We start from the raw sequence: 12,932 nt of genomic DNA, 5'->3' as shown, positions 1-12,932 counted from the left end.
CTTATTCACCATAAATCAAGAAAAAAACACATTTGGGTGAAGGTAATAAAAGATCCATACTGTCTGTGAAGATCAACTGCCAAAGCAGAGTGTCCCAACAACAATTTCCAAGTTAGGGCACGAGAGCAACTCCTGATGACATCTTGTTGGTTCTCATCTGAACATGGGGCCAGCACCCCTGCCAATGCAGTTAATGTTTTCTGGCTGAGGTCACTAACATCTGGTTTGTGTACAGGCTGCTTCTGCTGCTCAGTGTTGCACAGGAACAGAGGCATTGCAGGATGTCACAGGGGAGCATGGGTTTAGTGTTTGTGATTAACCTCAAGCAATGCCTGATTTGTGGGGTTGCAAAACACAGATGGAAACTTGTGGGAGTTGGCCAAGCTGAAGCAACTCCAAACCTAAGGCCGTGGGAAACCCTTTTCTAGTTGTGGTGAGTAGTAAAGGTTCATGGGTGTTTGCATGTTAATGAAGTTGTTCCATATAAGGTTATGGTTTTATGACAGGTCAGTTGTGTTGTACAAATATGGTTATGTTCCTAGTTTGAGCTTCCGATTGGACCCTCAGACCTACCCTATATATTGTCATGTTTTCCTCAATTCTGGGTCTTTGGGTGGTTACCCCCACAGAATTCCCCTGGGTACTGTGCACGGTTTTGGGGCACTGTCCCTATTTGCTTTTATCCATTATTAAAGTGTTCTTTTTCTAGCGCCAACCATCGTTCCCACTCCTAATTATTTTCTTGCCATCTTCTGCCCTCTGAAGTCAGGGGACCTAAAGGTTTGTCTCAGCTACCCTCACTGTGACAGAAACTCAAGTCTGAGATTCCATGAAATAGGAAGAAGTAGTCAGTTCTATGGGGCAAAGCCTAAGAGAGAGCAAATAATGAGAGAAGACAGAAGAGAATGCAACAGAAGTGCACTTCCACCTATGGCTGTGACAGCTTGGCCCAGGGTTGACCTGACTCCTGCAGATGATGCTCAGCCCAACTGAGTCTGAAAACTCACACCACAACTCAATGCTACACCAAGATACTGCTTATATACTGCAGCTTGTCTGTACTCATCTGCAACATAATACTGGGTTAGGGTGTACTCAGTTATCCAAAAGTGGAGGGTGAACAGCTTCAGGGTACAGCTCTGCAAGGAGCATAAAGCAATGTCAGTGGCTGCCAACAAGAGAGGTGGACCCGTATCCCCAGCTATTCATAGCAAGCTGATCCAAACAACTAATCCACCAAAAATTTATTAGCAATCAGTCAGACTTAGGAGCTCATCAAATGCACCCTACAGCTCCCTGATTGCAGGGAATGTCCTGAAGACAGGAATGTTGTAACTGTGGCAGATGAGAACAACACTGAGCTTTCCAGGAAATGCACAATCTGAGATCACCTTTCACAAACACAGTATCTTTATTATACAGACTATAGGGGAAGGCAGGAAATAAAAAGGCTGGTTAAAGAATGTCTTAGTCTATTAGACAATAATTTTTCATGTGTGTGTCTTGTCCTGTATCTCAAGAATCACGGTGGAACTTTCTATTTAGACTTCTAAACAAACTCTGAATGTGTTCTAGGAGTCAAAACCCCGAGCAAGACTGAAACACAAAATTTCAAGAGCTCTCCCTATCATGCCCTCCTGTTTCTCCTACAGTATCTCTCTGCTATGAAAAATGTTAACTTTCATTTAAAACAGCAGCCAATACTAGTTTCAGATATCCCTTCCTCTGTTTCTTTCCTATCCTTTTTCTCCCCTAATAGAATAACAATCCAGTATCACAGCCAGGGAAGAGCACTGCAGAGCCAACAGAAGATAACCAGACTGGCTGGAGAGGGTTGTATTGGAGTCAAGTGCTACAGCTCTGGAACAAGACTAAAGGAAAGGATTTCCCAGGGACAAATCTGAAAGAGCCAGCAGCTGGCTGTGAGGCACGCACTACACAAATCCACTCAAATACAAGGGGCATCTCTCATGTTACACCCAAATTTTACTTTATCACACAACAGCTTGCTATTCCTGGTTTTCACAGTAAACTGACATCAACACTTATTCAGAAATCCAAGGTTAGAGAAAATAATGTTTATATTAAAGAGATCAATCCCACTTCTTGTCATGCCTTCTGTGCTTTATTTTGCTTTGCATTTTTTAATTTTAATTTTCTGTTCCAAATTTGGGTTACGGCAAGACAACAGGAACTTGAATTGCTATGCATAATATAATGCAAATAAAATAAATTTAACTCTCATCTCTGAGAAGCAAACTCTCTTAGACATCTTTAGATAATGCCAGCACCAACACTATGCATCTGATGCTTAGGCATAAAAAAATGAGGCAGAAAATCAGTCTCAGACACTGACCACAGTTTTCAGTATGAGGTACACCATATGCCACAAAGTGACTTGGACATGGATTACAGGCAAAAGCAAATATGTCAGCACCTGAAACTGTCACTTTTTTTTCCTCAGTCAACTGGGAAAAACCAACCTCACAACTATTTAGTAATTATTTGAATGTCCCCTTCCTTGATGAGCACTAATACTGTACATCTGAGCCTTTTAGCAGCCACGTGGTTTATGAAGCAGCAGCTCTGCCAGATGAGGAGAAATAATAACCTGTTGTGCTGACCTAGAACAGAAACATATTTCATCCACCTGGAAATCGTTCTTATACAACCAGTGCTCTCAATACACTAGAAAATAGTTTAGATACCTGATGATTTAGATTTTAATGTTCTTACGGTGGTTATAACCATCAAAATTCCCACTGCCTCTCACTCCTCACACACTGAATATGCTGATTTAATTATATGCCTGTAATTCAGTTTACATTTTACAGGAGGCAAAAGGTAAGGAGATTCCAGTAAATGACACTTGAGATAAGAGAATGAGTTACTGGAGAGCACAATGCTCACTCTTTGCATATGTACCAGCCTATTATAAAGGGCTTCAAAATTCACTCAAACAGAACAGGTGGGAAGCCTTGGCAAAAGCTAAACTAAAATTAATTTTCCAGATTTTAAGGTTATAAAGGTAACTTGCAAAGTACAAATCAGCAAAGACCTGTCTTTGTAAACCCATGGACAATCAGCTTCAGTCTGCTGCTGGATCAGATTTTTTTCCCCAGCTGCCCTGAACCAAGCTTTGCCCATCCTCACTGACTGGGGCACCAGGCAGCAGGGACAGGAGTGCAGCTGAAGCAAATGAGGTCAGTTCCATGCCTGGAAAAGCTCTGGAGGGAAACCCAGGCACTGATCACTAAGGAAAAGGTGAAATAAAACATCTAAGCGAGCAGAAAGAGGTTTAGAGATGGATTGTTATCCAGCTGCCCACATCTAAATAGCAAGGACAAGATAAAAATATTACAAGCTTTGGCTGCTGTTCAGATAAAAAAGGAGGACAGGAAAAAGGAATCAAACAATTCTGAATCTAATAGGAGTGGGACACGAGAATTTTTCCAAGAGTAATTTAACCAAAGACCAGATGGAATGAAGCAGCGAAATGTCCTAATTACAAGTTGATTAAGTCAGTCAAATTCTCCTCTGAGAAAACATAAAAATCAAAAGACCCCAATCAAATAAAGGTCGATCTTGGTGATGGGAAGAAAAGGAATTTGAGAAGACAAAGTGAATTTAAATACATCCATGTTGAAAAGAAGATCTTTTTTCAGAGATTGAATCCTGTCAGTAATACTCAGAAAAATTTTTGACAATCTCTAAAATTATTAGCATAACAATCCTCACAGTGTGAGAGAAAGATTTGGGATTTTATCTCATTGCAAACCCATAAGCTGCTAGGAGTATATTTTTTTCATAAAGAAGATAATACTGAATGAAAAAGCTCCAGCAGGTTAACAGAATAAATGGAAATACACATGAAAGCTTTGATGCTGATGATGCTCACTCAAAATCACCATGTTAGAACAGATGCTCACTCTTTCCCCATCTCTTACAAATGGTAACATGAAGCTGAACTCCTATCAGGAAGCTAATCCCAAACTACATTTGCTGTCCCAATGTACTTCCCCATTTTTTCCTCTCTGTAATACTTTATCTCAACTCCACTCAACATGTGTGATGTAGTTATGGTAGAAAAAAGCTGCTCCAGTGGTGTATTTTTAAAAATCTATTTTTTTCTGCAGTAGCCCTGCCAACCAGGAAATCAAAGCCCTGCAAATTATCATATATTGTCCTGTATGACTGAAGGTCACAGGCAGGCAAATCCTCTGTGTGTGCATCCCTCTAGGAAATCCCAAGCTTTGGGAACAAAAATACTACTACAATCTCTACTATAAAGCACTTAAGGAACTGGATAGTACATTCACATATATTTCATATACATATATTTACTTTGTATGTACTGACATACACACATGCTTTTCTGATGCAGGAATTAAAAATTCCCTTCTAAAACACCAGTGGCCAAACTGCTAACACAGGAGCATTTCGGAAGCGGCTTGCACAACAGGAAAAGCAATTGCACAGTAGGAAAACTCCAGCAGGGAGACAACAATCCAACAACAAACAGGACATAAAGCATCAAATGGAAAGTGAGCTCTCGAGGAGCTAAGCCAGATGCAAAAGCTGTTGGTGGTAGTGTGAGGAGATGTATTGGTTAGCAACTTTAGGAATACATAGAAGGCGTGGAAATATTTATCAGTGCGAGGTGCTGAAAAGATGTATTGAAAGAAAGTTCACAGTCACTTATCAAACACAGCTGTTCAAAATCACTCAGGACACATTTTCATATATGATCTCAAAAACTTTGAAATGCCACCCACTAAGGTATACCACCAGTATTAATTCCTGTGTTGCTACAGTCCTGACACAGCAGGTTTTAGCAGAAAACTCAAAGAAAAATCTTTTCACAACAATGATATGTTTGTGGAATGCTTCTACTTGGAAACAAGGTTAGAATTTAAAGTCATAACATTTATTTTTAATTCCAGATGCAAAATCCACACATCTATTAAACAATGCCAGGTATTCACTTGTCCCAAACCATCACTACTACGTTGTCTTGTCATCAGTCAAAGCAACCCCTCTTTAAAAAGGACAGGCTTAAGGCTTTCAGCATAGGCTAAAAAATTTTCTGATACCCTCTAAAACTATAGTTATCTTGCATGAAAAATAATTAGTAACAACAAAACAAATATTTTCTGTATAACTTTACAGAGCTATTATTTTAATTTTTCTGCTTTGCAGCTCCATCTCTTGCAACTCAAACTCATATTTCAACCCTGTGCCTGTCAACATCCACAATTCCACATATTTGTTATTAAAGGTACCTTATTCAGAAATCTGCTTTGACACTGCACTACTGATGCCACACGTACACAGTCAGCACATACAGGGACTGCTGGAATCACCACTAAACACAGAGTCCCCTGCTAACTTCAGCATCACAGCCAGGAAACCAAGTCAGACTGCAGCAAAGAAATTCCACTTTTGGTATGATATGGACTTGGATAAAGAAGTATATATGAGAGGAAGAGATTATGCCAGAGCATTTATTGTATTCATTCATTCCTTACCTTTCCCTTTACATCGCAGAGGTTACCTCACCCCTTGAAACACAGTCATAAGCAGCAACAGGTTTCACATATGAATTCTTTTTTCCCTGGGTGCTCTGAGGAAGCAAGAACATGCACTCAAGTGAGCATTCATGCCTCAGTCAGCTTGAGGACAAGGCTCTGCACCGAAGCCCTTAAGACCTTCTCACGGCTGCTGATTTCATCCATGAACTGAAAGAGCATCTCAGCAGGACACTGCCAGCCTCCTTTTCAGCTCCCACTCACTGATTGCCAGTCTCTGGCAAGTGAAATGTCAAGAACCAGGCAGGGGCGGTGTTTGGAGAAGGAGGGATAAGAGATTCTCACCATCCATCAACCTCAAAACCTATTCAGCCGACAACTTGAATGGAACAGGCATTTCATTCTCCATGGTAACAAGAGATGGAAAGAGGTTGGGAAAAAAAAAAAAAAAAAAAAGAGAGAGTACAGACCCAGGAAAATCCAATGCTGAAGATGCAGGGAAACTTGCAAACTTTGCAATTTCTCTTTGCTGAGCAAACTGCACGCAGAAGAGCGAAAAGCTCTTTCCTTGCCTGCACAGTCTGAGACAAGCTGTCCTGTGGCCATAATGAGGTGTCCTTTCTGTGAGCAGGGTACTGATGTGGGGGGAGGAAATCCCTTATCCTGCACCAATCCTATCCAGAGGAAAGACAAATGCCTTCTGAACACTGGAAATTTGGGAAAACTGCAGATTATTGCCTCGCAGAAAAAAAGAACTGTCTGAAAGGGAAAAGATACTGTCATTCCCTGAACAGTACTTCTTGTCTGCAGATCAAAGCCACTGGTGCCGCCTCAGTCTGTGTGCCAGCCCTGACCACAAACCGGAGCGGAGGATTAACATCACTTGCTTTGTCTGCTTTGCATCTTACATGGAGGAAAATGTTCATTACTTCTGTTATGCTGAACCACTTGGATGAACAGATAAAAACAAGGCATTTACTTATTCTTTTTCCAAGGCGCACCAAAATGAAGCATGGAAGCAGACAAACTTAAAATTCGGGCAGCACCTTTGCCAGCCTCAAGGGATCTCATGGTAAGTCAGTTCTTATTAACATTTCAGGCCTGGCCATCTTCTGAACTTTTTTTCCTGCTATTTTACATTCATAACTTGAGCTGTCACAGCCAGAATGTGCACAACAGGGAAATTACATTTGGATTCATGCACATTTGTGTTCCAAGCTGGCCCCATGCAGCTACTGAAAAGAGTCTCTGGCTAAAGCACTTATGCAAGATAACCCAACAAAGGACTGAAAAGCTCTGCAAATCCTGGCTGCTGCCATCTTATTTTTTCTCAGTTCTTTACACTGATTCTTTCCTGAAGAACACATTTAAATCTCCCTCCCCCATCCAAACCCACCATCTCTCAATTTGGAGTTTGTGGTCACTTTTGTATTGCGTAAGGGACGTGCTGTTGGTGTGATAGTTTTTTATAACTTATTATTATTATCTACACAGAAAGCTATTGCTAAAGGTGACCTGCAGAGTTGTTTTGAGTTCTTCCAGTAGTCCTTGTGTATGAACAAATATGTTTAAGATCATAGTTTTTTAAAAACTATTAATTTTTATTCATTGTGCTCATTTGAATTTTGGATAGGCAGCTTTCAATTTCTTACATAGGTATTGACTATTCATGACACTGCAACCCATAAGGCATGTTAATACACAACCCTGCCTGCTGAGTTTCAGCCTTTATTCACACCAATCAAAGCCACATGAATACATTCTTGCTTTTGAAAATCACTTTCCTCCTCTGAAAAAAATAGTTTTATTTTCTCCTTCGTCTTCCAAGACTGACTTTTGGAAAAACCAAAATGGAACCTCAGCAGGAACAATCCTACAGTCACTTGCTACTTGTTCTCCAACTTATCTTCCTGAGACAGTCTTTTCCTTAGGCAAACAAGGATATATTTACCTTTTGAAATGTACTTCAGGTCCATGGCTTAGAACTTTTTTCCTTAAGGCCTTAACAAGAATATGAGAGATGAGACTGCTCCATTCTCTCTTTCCCAGCTAAAGCCAACTAAAGTGGGAATGACACGCACCTCTGCTGGAAGATGTCAGCCTCCTACAACTCTACATAAGCAAATAAATGCTGTTAAATGCACCTGCATGATCAGATGAATTCAGTTCTTTTCAGCTAGTTTTGAAGATATTTCAGAATTCCAAGGAGATATTTCCAGGCCATTTAAAACATATTCTACCCACATCTATTAAGATGAGGGTATTTAACATAGAAAGCTTTTTGTGTTCTTTTCATAGAACAATCTCAGAGTACTTTGTTATTTTGCTTTGTTACAGAAGCACAAAAAGGAAAGAATGTATTTTTGCCAATTGCCATAAAAGCAGAATCATCTTCCCTGCACTTGCTGTTCACTGCATTTCACCTTTATCCTCTTGAAGGTTTGAAAGCATTGTTGTTTATCTGGAGCTCAGGGAAGGGATTTTCTTTCTCTCTGAAGTTGATTCTAATGTACTTCAAAGAGTTGCCATCTATTAATATTATCCACTTGTCTTCCTATGATTCAAAAACTATACCCTTAGAAATGAAGAGCTTACCCAAATCTGTTCTAACAGCATGCTTTAGGCAAGAAAGAAGACACTGACAATGTTACCAATACTCAGAAATGTGACAAAAACCAGTCCAAGAGCACAGAGTCATACCAACCACAGTGCCCACTGTGTGTTCCCTTTCAGCCACCAGAAGGGAAATGTTGCTGGGTGTCTCCAGTGGCATACACAGAGATACACATTTTGGAAACAAATCTACTATGACTTGGCTAAAACTAGTATCTCAAAAGGCACCCCACCGAGAGGTACTGAAGTGAAGGGTGAAGCATGCCCACACAGAATCAAGGCCTTATCCAGCTTCCAAAACAGAATAATAAACAGTACAGTACAGCCAAGATTCAAAGGACTGCCCCCCATGTGTGCCTGCCAGGCAATAATAAAAGCTGAAATGCATCAATAGCTTCAGGCTGGCTGAGAATGAAACTGACTGGAGTTCTGATCAAGTTTGGTGGTCTCCACACAGCTCTTGCATTCTAAAAGCTACCATCTCCACTGACAGTAATTTCACAGAGAAGTGAACCAGTGGTGACCTTCACTAGGACAGCGTTGGCTGTGGCACATCACAGCATCCTGAACTGCACCTGCCCAGGTAACAAACAGATCTGCTGCTGCCACAGCTGAGAGCCCAGAACTAAGTTCACCTTCTTCAAGTGGATGCCTGCTCTGAAAACTTTGCCATGAAAATTAACATGTGACATGAGTTCACTGTAACACAGAATGGGTAAGGTTGGGAAGGAACCACATCTGGTCCCACTTACCTGCACAGGCAGGGTCATTCTAGAGCACATTGCACAGGATTGCATTCAGATGGTTCTGGAACATCCCCACTGAGGGAGACTCCACAGCCTCTGTGGGCAACCTGTTCCAGTGCATGATAACCTGCACAGTAAAGAAGTTCTTCCTCATGTTCAGGTGGAACTTCCTGTGCATCAATTTCTGTCCACTCCCTCTCACATCTATTGCCTGACATTACTGAGAAGAGCTTTGGCACCCTCCCTTTAGACATTTACAGACATGGATGAGATCCTCTCTCACTCGTCTCCTCTTGAGGCTGAACAAGGCCCAGCTCCCTCAGCTTTTGCTCATGAAAGATGCTCCAGTCCCCTTTATCCTCCTTGTCACCCTCTGCTGGCCCTGCTCCAGGGGCTCCATGTCTCTCGTGTCCTGGGAAGCCCAGAAATGGGCACAGCACTCCAGGTGTGGCTTCACTAGGGCTGACTAGAGGGGCAGGATCATCTCCCTCAACCTCCAATGCTCCTCCCAAGGCACCCCAGCTGCTATGACTTAGCAGCAAAATGCTTTCTACAGCTATTCCCTGAATACCACATTAAAACAGGGAAATGAGCAAGCCAGTTCTACATTAAAAAAGAAAATAGATGCACTAAACCTTAGCAAATGTGTCACATTTTGAGTTAAGCATTCATCCACTGACCCACACAGCCAAGACTGAGCCAGAATTTATGATTCCCAGAGAAGATGACTTTAAAAGTGTTTTAAAACATCAGAGAGATACTCCAGCAGCCCCAGACTGACTCACCTGACATAAGAAAATGGTGGAGACCAAATTCTTTCCCGTTCCCACTCCTAACCCTGAGGGAAGCTCAGTCAATCAGATAAAGACACACACTCAAAACAAATAAAGGACAAAACAATAAAAAAATACTACACATGATTTTTTCAAAACATATATTAAAACGGTTTCTAGGAATAAAAAAGGCTGAAAAACATGATTGGAAAGCACACAAAAATCAGACCTCAAAAAATCCTGAGAACAGCACTTGGGAAAGCCAAAGCATCTTGGTTTAAATTGACAACCACGGCTGAAAAATATCTCTGAGCTATTCTCAATGCAAGTGACTTCAAGGTAGGAATGAGTATGGACAGAGTAGACAGAGCTGACCTGATGACACAATATGTGTGTCATCAGTAAAAGAACACCATGCCACTGAACTACCAGGCACTTCCCACTGCAGACACACCACCCCAAAACAGGGCAGGTGGACTTCATGCATATAATTTTATACAAAACCTATTTCTCTAATAAGCAAAATTATACTAATGCAATAGTTTCCTATTTTCAATTGTGCCACAAAATTAAGTCAAAGATAACACTTTAATAAAAAGCTCTTCAAAAGAATCAGGGTTATTCAGCACAGAGGTGAAGATTGAAATTTTAAGCTATTTGAGGTTAATTTTTTATTAATCAGTGTTTTAAAAACTTTTCATAAAATAGGAATTCTCCACTACTTTAGAAACAAAACGAATAAACGCAAAATCCTTTGCATCACAAGGGTTTCGTGCTTCAAAAGAGACAAAGAGCAAATGACTGCAAGATTCCCAGCAATTTGTTTGGCAAATGCCATCTAAACCAGCACACAAAGTCACCTCAATCTGTTATCCAAGAACTTGCAATAGCAGTAAATGTTAATGACACATGGCAAGGTAAAAGCTGTCAGCCAGGAAAGGAACAGCTTTTAGGAGAACATTAGAGGCTTATATGTTTTGAATTCTAAAATTGTGTATCTGCAGGAAAAGTCTTCAATATTTCACATGCAAACATTTTCATGCAAATAAATACATTTTCCTCTAAACTAAAAGTTTACAAGGGCACAATTAGCGGTTTTCACTGAGTATAAATCAGACAGCTGCCTTTAATTGGAACCAGGAGCAAAAGATGTATAAGAGATGCTTTCTTCCTTGCAGATGTTTTCCCAAGATTTAAGGGAAAGTTCTACTTCAAGAAATTAATATAATACTATCTAAATCTACATGGTCTATGGCTTTAATGGGTACATTTACATGTGAATAGTTAGTTTTGCTCTGGGTTTTTTTTTTCTTTTCATTCCCAGTTTCCTTTTGGATTTCATCTATTTCATACAAGATTAAAACAGCTACAAAGATGCAGCAAACCAAATTAAGCTCACTGTGATACCTCTGCAATAAAGCTGTTTTAACAAGCAGCAGAGAGGTCAATACCAATGAATAAGTACTAACTGCTATCATTAGCAGTGCAAAAAAGAAAAACACTACCCCTTCATTTCAATGGGGACTAGAAGAAGCTGCAAATTTAAACCTCTGAGTTTTACAGATGAAGAAACTAACTATGTTTCACATGACAGAAGCATGTCTAAATGTCTATTTCTGCCTACATTTCATAATGCTACTGAAATACAAGTGATGTCCAACATATGCTTGGGACACAGAACACTACTCAAAACACTAAGCAATGTCTTAAAACTCCATCAGTGTAAATAATACAAAAACAATGGGTTGGGGATTTTTTTGGGGGGTGGGGAAGCAGTGGGGGCATAGAGATAACCAATTAACCAATCTTTTTTTCCACTAAGTCAGCATTTCAACAACTCAACTATCTATTAATGAACCTGACTCTTAAGAAAAAAAAAATCTAAATTAGTATCATTTTGCAAAAAGGAGGATATTATTTAGAACAGATGACACAACTTTCTTCAGCCTTTCTGCTACAACTAACTGCTCCCATGATTTCTAAACCACTTCCCTGTTTTACACAATGATCCTAGCTGTAACAAACAGGGAAACTTCCTCTTCCTTCAGGAAGAGGAAATGGAAAACCAGAATCAAGCACTCTTCAACAAGCTGACCAGAACACTGCAGATAAAGAAGAACCATAAATTACATATTTTTATGCACCCCACTCCCAAGACACCAAACTGACAGAAGAACCAGCTGAGGTACTAATGCAGATGTGACCTAAGAGGCCTCAGGCACAGATAACCAACTAACCTGTGCAACTTAAAAAGCAACACAAGCTCCCAGCTGCCGGCTTCCCTTCCCCAGTGTAATAAGATGTAACACATATTCAGTTTACAGTATGATGCCATATTTTGGCTGGAAGGCATAAGAGATATCAATTTAACAGTGTGTTAAATTGGAGTGGAGCACCTGTGTCTTACTACCAGCCTGCTTGATTTCCCCAGGGCTGGAGGATGTGTCTGCCACCTGGAGATGGGCAGCACAGCTTGACTTGTTCTTTCTAAGCTCTTTCTAGAACCACCTGGGCACAAAGTCCCCAGTCTGATCACAGATCCCAGGCACTGTGATAGGGTGGGCAGAAGCATGCTGTGAACCACGGAATTGTTTGGGTGGAAAAGACCTTTTAGATGCAGTCCAACCACTAACCTGGCACTGTTTGACACCTAAATCAAACCAAGTGGTAAGACTTGGCAGTCCCTAAATGTCTCCTGATGTCTACACGTCTTTTAAATACCTCCAGGTACTGTGACTGAACCAGAGTGCTAACCAATGCCTCACAGAAAAAAGTTAGCCTCTGAATGAAAATATTTGACATCATTTACAAGCATCTCTCACATTATCTCCTCTCACTGTCTGTGATGATATAAGAACAGTGGGCATATATTATATCTCAGGCAACTGCCTCAAGTGATCACACCACAGGAAGAAGCCTCAACACCAATGACAAAAAGGAATGTTAGGGAAGATTGTGTCTCCGACAAAATGCTTTTTAAAAACCCTCTCTGTTGCAGCATGGATTCTAAAAAAATGCCTATATTCTCTCAAGGTATCTTACTTTCAAATGCAAATTATATGATGTGTAATGAAAGGGAGTAAAGCCTTGTTCACAGAAAATAAAAGAAGACAATGGACTGATTTTACCAAAGGAGAAAAGAAGGTTAAAGCTCTCACTAATGGTTTGTGTTTGATTTTTAATGCTAAAAGCTTTCTACACTTAGTTTATGAATTTGGAAGGGAGAAATTATGAAATGAAAGTATGTAATACATTTTTTCACAGGCATATTG

The 12,932-nt window shown here is 40.4% G+C and overlaps 1 protein-coding gene across 4 annotated transcripts in view; it reads right to left on the bottom strand.

Moving 5' to 3' along the window:
- The window catches only part of NDST2 (N-deacetylase and N-sulfotransferase 2), a 128,644-nt gene that overhangs the window by 81,745 nt on the left and 33,967 nt on the right, over nucleotides 1–12,932 (bottom strand). For 2 of the 4 annotated variants that reach the window (XM_083865954.1, XM_083865953.1), the window contains exon 3: nucleotides 5,529–5,623. The exons of the other annotated variants lie outside the window; for them this stretch is intronic. The gene's annotated coding sequence lies outside the window, so the exon portion shown is untranslated. The remainder of the gene's footprint in view (nucleotides 1–5,528; nucleotides 5,624–12,932) is intronic. 4 annotated transcript variants of the gene reach the window in all.

The sequence above is a fragment of the Zosterops lateralis genome, assembly GCF_965231275.1.
Source record: "Zosterops lateralis genome assembly, chromosome: 8".
Classification (NCBI taxonomy): Eukaryota; Metazoa; Chordata; class Aves; order Passeriformes; family Zosteropidae; genus Zosterops; species Zosterops lateralis.
Note: the sequence above shows the minus strand (reverse complement) of the source record. Positions and strands in the feature narration are given on the sequence as shown.